The sequence below is a fragment of the Schistocerca piceifrons genome, chromosome 3, assembly GCF_021461385.2.
Source record: "Schistocerca piceifrons isolate TAMUIC-IGC-003096 chromosome 3, iqSchPice1.1, whole genome shotgun sequence".
NCBI lineage: Eukaryota > Metazoa > Arthropoda > Insecta > Orthoptera > Acrididae > Schistocerca > Schistocerca piceifrons.
In genome coordinates this window covers 373,371,132-373,384,786 of record NC_060140.1, presented here as the reverse complement: position 1 = coordinate 373,384,786, position 13,655 = coordinate 373,371,132, and the positions used below count along the sequence as shown (strand labels likewise).

Sequence of the window (13,655 nt, the reverse complement as noted above, 5' to 3'; positions counted from 1 at the left end):
GGTTTCTTCGACTAATGGAAACATGTCTTTGATGCTTGCAGCAACTGTCTCACGCAGGGATATGATCCTCAACAAAATTGGTAACAGACTGTTTCATGTGGCCAGAAGTAAAACAAAGATGTAAACAGTGAACACAAGCATATGTAGCATGTCAGTGGAGCAAAACAGGATGCCACACCACCCCATTCCTAGACCATAGGCAGATTACAGCATGTTCACTTAGACATAGTTGACCCCCCTCCGGAGTCAGATGGTTGTAAATGTATTCTCTCAGTGATTGATCATGTGAGATATTGGGTGTAGGCAGCACCATTGGCTTCCATTACCGCAAAATCAACAACAAATTTGGGAGAATTTTATGAAAGAGTAGATCACCTTTAAAGGAGAATGCATATAGGATGCTGGTGTTACCTATTCATGAGTACTGGTTGAGTGTTTGGGATCTGCACCCGATCAGAGTGAAGGAAGACGTTGAAGCAATTCAGAGGTGGGCTGCTATATTTGTTACCGGTGGGTTTGAACAACACGTATGTGTTAAGGAGATTTGGGTACTCAAATAGGAATCACTGGAGGGAAGGCGACGTCTTTTTGAGAAACAGTATTGAGAAAATTTAGAGAACCGGCACTTGAAGTTGATCGCCAAACTTTTCTACTGCTATCAACATACATTGTGCATAAGGACCACTAAGATAAGATACAAGAAATTAGGACTCATACGGAGGCATATAGACAGTCATCTTTCCCTTGCTCTACTTGCAAATGGAACAGGAAAGGAAATGACTAGTAGTGGTACGGGGGATCCTCCATCACACACTATATGGTGGCTTGTGGGGTATCTATGTAAATGCGGATGTAGATGTACAGCATTTGTGTGGTTGTGGATTTCTAGATTTGGTGCCCATTTATGGTTACCACTGACCAGAGCTGTCAGAACTATGCAGGCTTTGTGATGTCTGGCACTTTTGCACCAACACCTATCACCCCCAAAGCAATGGGAGTGGTAGCATCGCACAATAAGGCAGATTTAATGTGGAATTAATTTCTTTTATTTCCACCTATAATCACAAAATGTTTGGTCCTTAGACTATCAGTTTCAGTCAGCAATGACCATCTTCAGATTTTTTTATAACTTGTCCTAAATTAATAAAGCCATAGTGGCACTGTCACAAAATATACACAAAATCATCATAGCATCATCACACATATTTAAAATGTGATGTAAAGTAAACCACTATTCTGGCAGAGTCATACTTTCTCTATTGATACTGGTCACATTTTAAATATGTGTGATTTGCTATCCTTGTTTTGTGTAATTTTATGATTATGCCACTATGGTTTTATTATTTTTGGGCAAGATATAGAACAGATCTGAAGAAGGTCATTACTGACTGAAGCCGGGAGTCTATGGACCAAACATTTTGCAATCATTAGGGGGAAATAAAAGGCAGTCATTAGACACTTCCTGGATCATCATTTCAATCCATGACCATGTCACAAGTTCTGAAACACGTTTAGTGTACCACAGGAGAATGATTCCTTGGGTTATGATTGGTGTATGCACTTCCTTTGTAGAGGACTTGCACGCTTCACTAGTAGAAGTCCTATACAGTGAACTTTTACATCTCCCAGCATAAGTTATTGAACCTGTTGAACTACAGTTGAACACATCAGAGTTACCAGAATTAGTCAGCACAGTACAAAAACACATCACACAGATCCACAAACTGCCACCACAACCAAAAAGTGAACCAAAAGTGTTCATACCTAATGCCTTCACACACTGTGATTATGCAATGTTAAGAGATGACCCTATATGACCAACACTGCAGGCCCCATACTTAGGGCCACACAAAGTTCTCCACAGGACAGACAACACATATATTATTTTACTGCACAACGAGCATACAATAGCCTCCATTCATCATTTGAAACCAGCTTGGGATTTACTCACACACAAGCCATACAGTGTGGAGAACATACCAAAGTACCAAAGGAGCCTCAACACTCTTCATCGCACTGCTCACATATGTGTCTGGGTGATGAACAGTGCTCTTGTTTTGGTTGCCTTCACCATCCACTGAGGCACTTACAGGATTACATTCTGGACTGAGAGAAGATAATGTGCTTACCCCTTCATCAGTATCCCTTATTATTGGGAGGGGAGGGGGGGGGGGGGTGTCTATAGCAACTGCAGACTGTGAAGCAGCCAGAAATATACAAATTTACTAACTCTGACAAAGCAACCTGTCTGGCATCAGATGAGGCAGGTTAAAACAGATATTCTTTGCTTCCAGTAGTCTAGCTCTGACTGCTGAATTGTAAATAAGTGCCTTTCGCTTGTGCACTGTTACTAACAGTCTAGTGTCTTTGGTCAACCATCATTTCTGGTTTAAGTACTTCTATTAACTTCCCTATGGTGATAACTACAGATTTTTTAAATTTAAGAAGCATTTCTTACAAGAATATTGGTCAGAACAAAAACAAGACAGTGCACAGCACGAATTCATCATCAGTAGGATGCCAATATTACACAGAAAAACTACCTTAAAAGAATTTTGTGAAAACTGATTTCATCATATAGTGCATTTAAAGGGAAGGAAGTAACAATCTGAAATCATATGGAAGCTGTGGAAGAAGTTGACAGATTATTCCAAAAGATTCATAGGAAGTAGTCTTCGTAAAGATACAAGCTGAAGATAACAGTAGACGTGCACAGGGATTCTTTCAAAATGAATGTACTAGAAAGAGGAAAGAGAAATATCCACACATAAATGCCATGAGGGGTTGGAGTAGAGGTAGCTAATCAGGTCATGGGTGTAGTAACTATGTTAACAGAGGTGAGAGAAATGATTCAAAAAACTAACGTTCGCGTAAGTTTTGGATAGGTCAGGTTCGGAAAAACACAAAAGGTGTAATTAGAACAAAATTTTTAGTTATATAAGTCATAGGGTAAGACCTCCAAGAATGAAGAACAGGTCCTGTAGTCATAGCAATTAGTAAAAAAGATCTAGGAGATAAGGGTAAAAGACAAGCAAAAGAGGTAAGGGTAAACACAGTTACGACGACATAAAAAAATAAAATACAGGAAAGTAATCATTCAGAGCAGAAAGAGAATGGTGCAGTAAAGATGAAAATGTAAGAAACATGGTATAGTGGTTTGAATTTGCACAAGCACGTGCATGACCTAGTTTCTAGTAGCAGTGGAATGTGTCAGGGGGACTAGTCTGAAGAGGTTGACTGCTGTTTTGAAGAACTAAGTCAGATATGTGATGGTTTACAGGAACTGGAAATAAAAGAGGAAGAGAGAATAAAGGAGGAATAGAGAATAAAGAGGGGAGAGAGATATCCTTAATAAACTAATTAATCCACTTAAAGTGAGATCTGAGGAAGTAGTAGGGCATATCACTGAAGTGAGTTCTGCAAACAACATAATTACATTCACAGTGTATAAACCTATGAACAGTAAAGGGTGAAGCTGGTAAGTGTAATTCTGAGATGATTATAACAGAAAGCGATGATGATAACAATGATGATAAAGTTCAAGCCGTAGTGTATGATTATGAGGGTGAGTCAGTTAATGCAGAAATGTTTGACAAAGATTTATATGATTCAAATTAATCTATGATAGATTAGTTTGACCAAGAAGCATGGTTATCTACTGATAACTTTAGTAAAGAATACAGAGCAAATATCAATAAAAATATGTGTGATGTGCTAATGGGTGGGAGTATCGAAGTTAAGGTGCCTCAGGAAGTAAAACAGAAATGTCAATGAGTAAGCATAACAGTAATAATAATACTGAGTGTCAAAAGGGGTCATTTGTAGAGGTGGATCAAGATTCTTGAGTCAGAGGTCAAAGAAGATGAGGCAAGTCAAAACAAATTAAAATCTATTAAAGAGGTAAAGGGTAAGATGAAGAAAAGGCCTCCAGATAAAGTCAACAGTGTACAAGTCCAATACATATCTTGGTGCAATATTGCAATAGAAACTGGTATGAATAATAATCGGGTTATGTGCTACATACTGCCATTATAAGCATAGATATTGGAGGAAAGTACATCCCAGAAAGACCAAAATCCTAGCAGAGGAACTGATAGATTTTTCTGTAGAAAAAGAACTATCTTCACTAGAAAAGAAAGTAAAGCTTAAAACCAGAATGAAACACCAAGCAGAAGTGAGAATTAAGAGACATGACAAGAATAGTAGTAGTAGTAGGCTTCTAAGGGACTTTGAGCTCCCATGCCAATCTCACATGATTCCTCCTGTCTTGTGCTGCCTGTTGCCAGTTATTTATTCCCAATCTTTCGCACATGAATAGTAAAATGATTAAGAACAGTGATTTGGTCCTAGTGAAAATTCATGAAAAAGGTAGTGAAATAAACCATGAAATCAGAAAATTCAAGTTTGCACACAGTGGACTCTTCATAACTGTGGACATACTGCAAACAAATCATTCTACCTATAATTTACAAAATATAGAAAAAGATTATGATTAAGAAAGATTCACGATCTCAAAATGTATGAGATGAGATAATATGATTAGCTGTAAAGAAATCTAATATAAGTATTACCAAAAAAATTATTTAGATATCCTGAATATCTTTATCTGTTCATATCACAATGTAAATACTATGATCCAATCTTTATAAGTTTCAGAAGTTGATAATTATAACAAAAATCATTAAAATCGTTAAAACTTGTCTAGGATTGAATATTGTCAGTTACAAAACTGATGAATGGGAAACACCTAATATGAAAATAACTGAACTGATCACAAAATGAAGTTTATTATAATGATGCACCTGAATGGGAAGATACATGGGTAAATTTGAGTCCAAAGTGGAGTAACATAAGTAAGAAAAGCATATCTTAAACACAGAGAAGAGGTACGTTATCATGCTGGAAAATGAAACAAAATTGGTAAAAAAGGAACCAAATGTTCTGAGTTTTTCATAAATGTTTAGTTAAGTAAGCTGATGCATTATTATTATTAAGATAATTAAAGAAAATTAATAATTTATGTGATTAATATGATGCAAATTTGCAAAATGTTACATTAACTAAAAATAAATAGATACACCTTTGAATGTCGTATACTCAAAGATATTTTTAAATAATGAAGTATAAAGTTTGTGTATTAAAAATTAATGTCCTACTGCTATCACAACACAGACACCTTACATAATGGAAATGGAAATGAAATCCCATGCTTTTCGACAGAGCGTAGGGGAATGATGCGGGAGACCTGCACTGCCATACTAGGCAAGGTCCTAACGGAGGTGGTTTGCCGTTGCCTTCCTCTGACCATAATGGGGATGAATGATGATGATGAAGATAACATAACAACACCCAGTCATCTCAGGGGCAGGTGAAAATCCCTAACCCTGCCGGGAATCAAACCTGGGACCCCGTGCTCAGGAAGCAAGAACGCTACCACAAGACCATGAGCAGCAGACACATTGCATCAGAAAAACATTTTCTTGGAGCTATCCTTAAAGGATATTTCAAGAAAACTGGAGCACGCACAATGGAACAGTATTAATGTCTATGTATGTTGTGTCTTGATGAGATATGTTGCACTTATTTAGTAACATTCATAAAGTTTTAATTACAATGATAAATGCATAATAAAATTATCGTTCTAGACTTAACTAGTTAAAACAAATAATTTATATATGGTCTCAGCTCATCCTTAACTTAACATTACTTGTTATTGAAAAAGTACCAAAACAAGCACAACAAAGAAGGATGCCATCAGACTTGAAGAAGGCCCAGCTTTTGCCCTTGTCATTTCTGTTTGGGAACACCTTTTCTAAAAGAGAAAAATATGATGTACGCAGACCCTCTAGACAGTGTTAAGATAGTTGTAAGAAGTGACCTTGTCACATTCCATTATAGGAACACTTTTTACATGAAAAAACTTTACAGCAAGCAGACTGAGCACAGCAAAAGTAACCAGACAGGTGCAACCATGAAGAGTCATGTTTCTCAGTGCACTATACAAAACTTTGCAGCTTGTGATAATAGCTACAGAAAATATTGGAGGAAGACATTAATTAAGACCTCTGTATTAAAATGTCGTCTCTGCCAGCTCTTAGCCATAATTGCAAGAATAACAAGGCTCAATTTTGGATTTTCAGTTGTTGCCTAACTTTGCTTCAAGCACGCTGAATATAAACAGCCTTGGCAACACCATTGTCATATTGTTATAGTCAGAGACATGAAGAATTTTACAGAAGTGTTTTTTGGCACCACATCTCAACTGTGCTGCAATTCATAACATAAGCTACAGACTTTTTTAATTGTCTTTAATGTACAGGAGAATCACATTTCAATTCAATCTGTTATGTGAATAAAAGTGGTTTTGTTAAAAAACACTGTCATCCATACCTAAAGAGTGTAAGTTGTTCGATTTCTAAAATCTAGTTATTTTTTCTTAAATACTACATTCAGTTTAATTATGTAACTCCAGCAGCATTAGCTGCGGTGTTTTCTTAAAGAGATGTAATATAATGCATTTTTGATGGGTCATTTTCCTACATCACTCAAGTAAAATTCATTTGCTTAAGTCCTTTACTTAAAGTTTCAGGAGTATAGTTTCATCATCAAATGACATTTATTAACTTTAACTGAATTTTGAAAAGTATTAAAATAATGAAAGAGAGTCAATAACTATATTGTCAGTCTCAATCTGGTTCTCAAGTGCAAGCTTTAACTTTACAAAAAAATTAACTTGGATAACTGTTCTAAGTATAATGAACAGATTTAACTTTAAAAATTCATTTTGTCAGAATGTGGCATCCACTTATTATAAACAGAAGCAATTAGATTTCAGGAGGAATTTCTAAAGGTGAGTTTAGTTACAGTTCCTGTTCCAGTGGTGGATGCAGTCATCGTGATTAGTGGAAAACCGACATCAAGGTGAAGTGCACCAATTACTTTGTCACTAAATACAACAACCAAATGATTTGTCTATTAAATGCTTCAGAAGTAGTTTGATAGTCAGTTTACATTTCAGTTAGGTAAACACGCGGTCAACATTAGTAACAGGGTGTATTGTAGTTAAGTATAGTGTTCAGTGAGCAAATATTGTTGTTGTGATTATACTTTTAGACGCTATGCCAGGCAAAGTCATAGTAAGGTCACTCTGCTTCGTATGTGCAAACTACCTCCAGAAAAAAATAGCCCATAGTGAGAACACTATATCTGAGTGCAGGAAAGAGGGTGAAAGAGGCGTTACCAAATGGGAGTGATTCCTCCACAATAAACAAAACTGGTCAGAACACTGTTAGAGAAGTGAGGAAAGAAGCATACCAAATTTAAAAGAATGCAAAATCCCCAAGACTGGTGAAGTTTTACAGTAGCTCAAAATTTAGTGTGGACTTCAGTGCAAGACACTTTTAATAATTCCCACAACAAACTCTGTCACAAAATCTGGCAGACAATGCAAAGGGATTATGGTCATACGTAAAGTACACCAGTAGCAAAACACAATCAATATCTTCACTGTGTGATAGCAATGGTTATATTTCCTATAATAGTCCCAAAACAGCAGAATTACTAAATACTGTTTTCCAAAATTCCTTCACCAAGAGGACAAAGTAAATATTCCAGAATTTGAATCAAGAACAGCTGACAACATGAGTAACTTGAAAGTAGATATCTTTGAGGTAGTGAAGGTATTCAAATCACTTAATAAAGGCAAGTCTTCTGACCCCATTTGCATTTTTATAGCAATTAGGTTCCTTGTAGGGTGCACTGATATAATAGCTCCATACTCAGCAATCATATACAACCACTCACTCACCAAAGATCCATACGTAAAAAATGGAAAGTTGCAAAGTCGCACCAGTACACAAGAAGGAACATAGGAATAATCTGCTGAATTACAGACTCATATCACTGATGTTGATTTGCAGTAGGATTTTGGAGCATGTACTAAATTAGAAGATTATGAATTACCTCAAAGAAAACAATCTTAGCCACATAGTCAGCATGGTTTCAGAAAATATCACTCAGTGCAACACAGCTAGCTCTTTATTCTCATGAATTAATGAGTGCTGTCAATGGGGGATTGAAAATTTATTCCATATTTCTGAATTTCTGGAAGGGTTTTGATACTGTTTCTCACAAGCAGCTTGTAATTAAAATGCTTGCCTATGGAGTATTGTCTCAGTTGTGCAACTGCATTCAAGATTTCCTATTAGGAAGGTCACAGTTCATAGTAACTGACAGAAATTCATCAAGCAAAACAGAAGTGTTTTCCAGCATTCTGTAGGGAAATATTATGGCCCTCTGTTTTTCCTAAACAATATAAGTGATTTAGGAGACCATATGAGCAGCCTTTTTAAATTGTTTGCAGATGGTGCTGTCATTTACCATTTAGTAAAGTCATCAGAAGATCAAAACTAATCGTAAAATGATTTAGACAAAATATCTGTATGGTACAAAAATTCGCAATTGACCCTAAATAATGAAAAGTGTGTGGTCATCACATGAGTAGTAAAAGGAATCTGTTAAATTTTGGTTGCATGATGAATGCCACAAATGCAAAGGCACTTCAGCTAAATAGCTATGGATTACAATTGCAAACAACTTAAATTGGAATGATCACACAGATCATGGTGTGCGTAAGACGAAACTACTGTGTTTCAGAACACTTAGGAGATGTATCAAATCCATTAAAGAACCTGCCTACACTACGATTGTCTGTCTTCTGCTAAAGTATTGTAGTGTGGTATAGAATCCTAACCAAATAGGATTGACTGAGGATGTCAAAAAACTGCAAAGAAGGGCAGCTTGTTTTGTACCGCAGAAAAATAGGGGAGGCAGTGTCATAATGTGATATGTGAGTTGGGGTGGTGCTAATTAAAACAAAGGCATTTTTCCTTGTAATAAAATCTTTTCATGAAATTTCAATCACCAAATTCTCTTCTGAATGAGGAAATATTCTGTTGATGCCCACCTACACTGGGAAAGATGATCATTGTAATAAAATAAAACCAATAAGAGCATTGTTTTTTCCAGTGCACTGTTTGAGAACAGAACACTAGAGAAACAATGTTAAAGTGGTTTGAAGAACCCACTGCTAAGCAGTTAAATATGTATTGCAAGCTAGTCATGTAGATGTAGATGTATGTGCAGATGCAGATAGATAGTATTATAATTTTTCGCAATGAGAGCAGTCAGCATTACAAAAGTTGGTTAGTTAATTAACTTTTCTTTATAAGACACTGTATCCACATTTTCATTGTAATCTAAATCAAGCTTTACTCTTACAGATCATGACGATGTCATGACTAGACACTACTTTGTAGAAATATGCATCAACTTCATAACTAAATTGATCTTAGTGTAGCTGCATCAACCTGTGTGAGTATATCAGAAGCAACACCAATCTAAAGACCTACAGATCTCCTATGACAGTCACAACAGCAGACCAGCGAGTGTGCCAGACCGGGCAGCCTTTAATGGTGAATCATGGAGTATTATCTTCATAACAGAAAGCAAAGGATCTCACTGTGTCAGATCATTCTTTGTCTTGACAGCTGTAAATATGACATAAAATTTATCCATTTCGCTTTTATCTTGGAATGAGTAACAAATATACATAAAACAAGAAACCAAGACTCTAAAGTTATTGTTTTGTGTTTTTAATAGGCACAGAGTTTGGATGGCACAATATTACTACTAGATGAAGGTGGTGTGCTTTGTAATCCAACAACAAAACAGAGTGTAGAAAACTGTGACAATATTATCCAACAGAGGGCACTTCTGTAGCCAGAAAAATAAATGTGAACGCCATTAAAAGAATTACACAGAGAAATGAACAGTGGACTCTGAAATAATAATACAGAGAAAAAAGATTTTCGTAGGAACTTCTAGAAGTGACAATGGCATTTTTTTAGACCTTACAGCAATGGAAGAAAGAATGGAAAATTAAGGCTTAATGTACCATTGACAATGAGGTCTTTAAAGATGGTGCACAAGCTCAGATTGTTTCAAGGATGAGGAAGGAATTTGGCCATACTGTTTCAAAGGAACCATTCCACCACTTCCCTTGAGTGGTTTATGGAAATCCTGAAAAATTAAATCAGGATGGACAGACGCGCATTTAACAGTCATCCTCCCAAATGTTATTGCAGTGTGCTAACCACTGCGCCACCTTGCTTGGTGGATGGCAATAGAGTTTTGTGATAACTGTGAGAATGCTATTGTGAAAAAAAGGACTGTGGAGGAAAGTATATCATTATATGTGAAGAGAATAGTAACAATAAGGACAAGAATTTTCAAATCGTATAGTAAGTAAAAGTCAAGCAATACTAAATTTGTATATTAAGTTTAGTTACAAAAATAGTATTTCAGTTTATTTTTAATTAATGAAAATAAATGTTTATTTCCATTTGCAACAACTTGTTAGGCAAACAGATGTCTCTTCTTCATTTATTGGTTATGTGTTCTTGCTCAAGGCACTAGTTTGACAATCAAAATATTTATCAGCCACCACATATGTGATGAAATAGCAGTGTGGCCTCGAGTACATTACAGAGGCTGAATAATCAGGTGCAGTGTTGGCTGTGTACAGGATACATAGATGCAAGGCAAACTGCAGAACAGAAACTCTAGGTTTTATCGGCAATGATAAAGTCTGTCGAAGGTGGTACACCCACTAATAAATGAATGAAGTTTTAATTATTTATCATGAGAGTTACATGATAACTGTTAGACACAAAACTAACCATAATATGGGAAAATATAACATATGAAGTCTCATTAGGATCAATACTGGGCCCACTCTTGTTCTTAATCTGCGTAAATGGAAATAATGAAATTCATAATTATGTTTGCTGACATAAGCACACAAATCAGGTGTTCAGACTCAAAGTTAACCACACACTGTGCATGTGATGGCTAAACAGGCTAGCAACTAATTCACAACAAACACTCTAAGTATTAATCTCCTGTAAACTCATATCAAATGATTTCAAAAAATGACCTGTTAGTATCATAAGTAGACACTAATGGTCAGACACTAAACTAAACATTGTGGGTAAAGCTCCTTGGGGTCTAGTGAATAATAATTTAAAATGGGATCAATACACAGAAATATTAATCAATAAGCTCAGTTCAGCATGTTTTGCCCTTAGAAGTATGTCATGAAGTTAACCTACAGAAAAGGATGTTGACTCATTGTATATTACCACTCCTTGTAGTTAGCATAAGCATTAAGCAGTATACTGTTAGTTTACAGTTAATACAGTGTGCAGATTACATTTCCATGATTTTTTTTCAATGTATACTTTTAGTAGTTCCACATCTTTTGTGTTGTAATCTATGAGTCATGGTGAATGAATGAATGAATGAGATGTAGGAAATGTGATGGTATCATAGTCTTTGTCTTTCTGCGATGGTAAAATTTTGCCACCAGTTAATGTGTCTGGCAAACTTTATGAATGTACATGTTTTTCATCCATGATTCCTGCCACACATTCTTACTTCACATAATCTAATACCATATAACTGTTTAAGGGTAGGTATATGCCCAAATGTCATTACTGTGGTAATTTATTATTCCAACATATGTGATTCACAACTCATTTGTAAACAACTCATTTGGACCGTGAATCTTCAGTGCTCTGTCTCATAAAACAGTAAAATTTTGTGACTTATGTAACTGCTCAGGTACAGCTGGCCATCCAAGCGAATGGTTGATCCCTTCAGCAGTTGCAGTTATTCACTACCTATTTTCGGAGTCTAATTCTTGCCAATAATTTCTTATTTTGAATAACAGAACAGCATTTCAGTGTTCACAATGTTCATGTGCATAGAAACACTAATATTGTTCTGACAGCAGGATAACCTGAGTTAGCATGTACAGAATGACCAATGTAAGAGGCATTGATATCCAGTCTATATACTAAGTAGAGAGACAAACACAATTAATAAGATATGAGCAATGAAGTTCATCATTATATAGCCTACATAATAGAATAATGAGTGCAAATAAAATTGGTCATATTTCAACAGATACTTGTTTTCAGACTTACGCTTATAGGATATTTTTAATTTTCCATCTTTGCTATTTTCATTTACAAACATGCATGTATTTACTCATAGCTGGCAAATTTTGTTTGTAAGTCACTATCAAAGGGCCTTTAATCCACACCATTTATCTACATTTCTTCATGTCTTACCATTAACTTGCTATTCAAATTTCTGTTTACTCAGATAAATCTGTGTAAGCAGACTCCCCAAAATTTATCAGGTTCTTCAGTCAATTCCTGAACTGGAACAAGTGTATTTCAACATTAGAACTATATTTTGTCATACTATAAAGAGTGACAACGTATCAACAATGCCATAAGGGTAACTTTAATATTTCTTTCCAGATAATTGTTTACTGTGTGATGTTAATTTTGATTTAAGTTGTGTTATTTTCTTACTAATCACTGTAATCAAAGCAAATGCAAACCTCACAGTCAGTAGGAACACAACAGAAAATGATGCCATAGCCTCATTGGAAATGATATCTCCCTACTTTTCTTCAACCATGAAGTATGTGTTAGGAACAGAATAAAGCAAGGTCTAAACTTTTTTTTGACCCAACAAATTTTTGTCAGAAGTTGCAACTTGTGTTCCTATTTAGCAAAAAAATACTTTGACAAACCTCAGACTGACTCTAGTAACTGTAACACAGGCTGTCATTTAACTATTTGAGCTAGTTAGCAATATAGTAACCATTATGTCATGTAATTGACTTCCATAATACGGAAAAACATACAAAAGAAATAAAAAACTAATATCTATTTTTTGATCATTAAATAAACATCTATGTAATCATTTTCCTACACGCTATAATTTAACGCACATAAATTTAATTGCTGCAAGTAAATTCATTGGTACTCACTGATACTGAATCAAAAAAAGAAATACCAATATTATTAAATCAAGTGTGCTTCAAGTGTGCTCAGAAAGTTTCAGTTCTTCACTGCTAGGAATTCTGTTTTACTGATTCATTATGGGTAAACTGGGAATAATCATATAATAACATACAAGAAGGCCAAAGTATATCTTTCATATTTGTTCAGTGCAATGTGTTTGTCTTTATTAATGGGAAGGCAGAAGGTTCTCATATAACAAAGAGGAAATACTGCTGATTATAATTATGTAGTGTCTTATATTTTATAATTATTTATTTTTATTTAGTCATTCCCCTTAAGAAAAATCAGATTTTCCCTTCAATGATTTGTTGTGTGGGTGGAAAGCCAAGCTTCATGCTGGTGTTAGGAAAGACAGAGAGATAACTACAATTCTGAATTGTGTTTTATGTGCACATGGTGTCACAGTTTCAACAGAGAAATAGAACAACCTATAAAAAGGAATTTGCCATCCAAACAAAATAGCTGAATACAACTACACCAATGACAAAACCTAAAAAAATGGTTTTTGTAGGAAAGCATCTGTGATGATATATGCCACTTCAGAGGACTGATATAAATCTATATCTTCATACTCTTGGATAACTCTCGCAATTGAAAACAATAAATTCAGGTATCGTAGATACAAGCAAAGATATTGTGCGAGATTGTTATTTTGTTTGCATGTGGTGAGTCGCGTCAAGGGACAATGCGCTTCTTCAGGATGAGAAGGCAATC

General features: G+C 35.4%; 1 protein-coding gene across 3 annotated transcripts in view; it reads right to left on the bottom strand.

Annotated features, from left to right (window-relative positions):
• The window catches only part of LOC124787822 (DNA mismatch repair protein Msh3-like), a 344,981-nt gene that overhangs the window by 209,020 nt on the left and 122,306 nt on the right, over nucleotides 1-13,655 (bottom strand). The window lies entirely within an intron of this gene.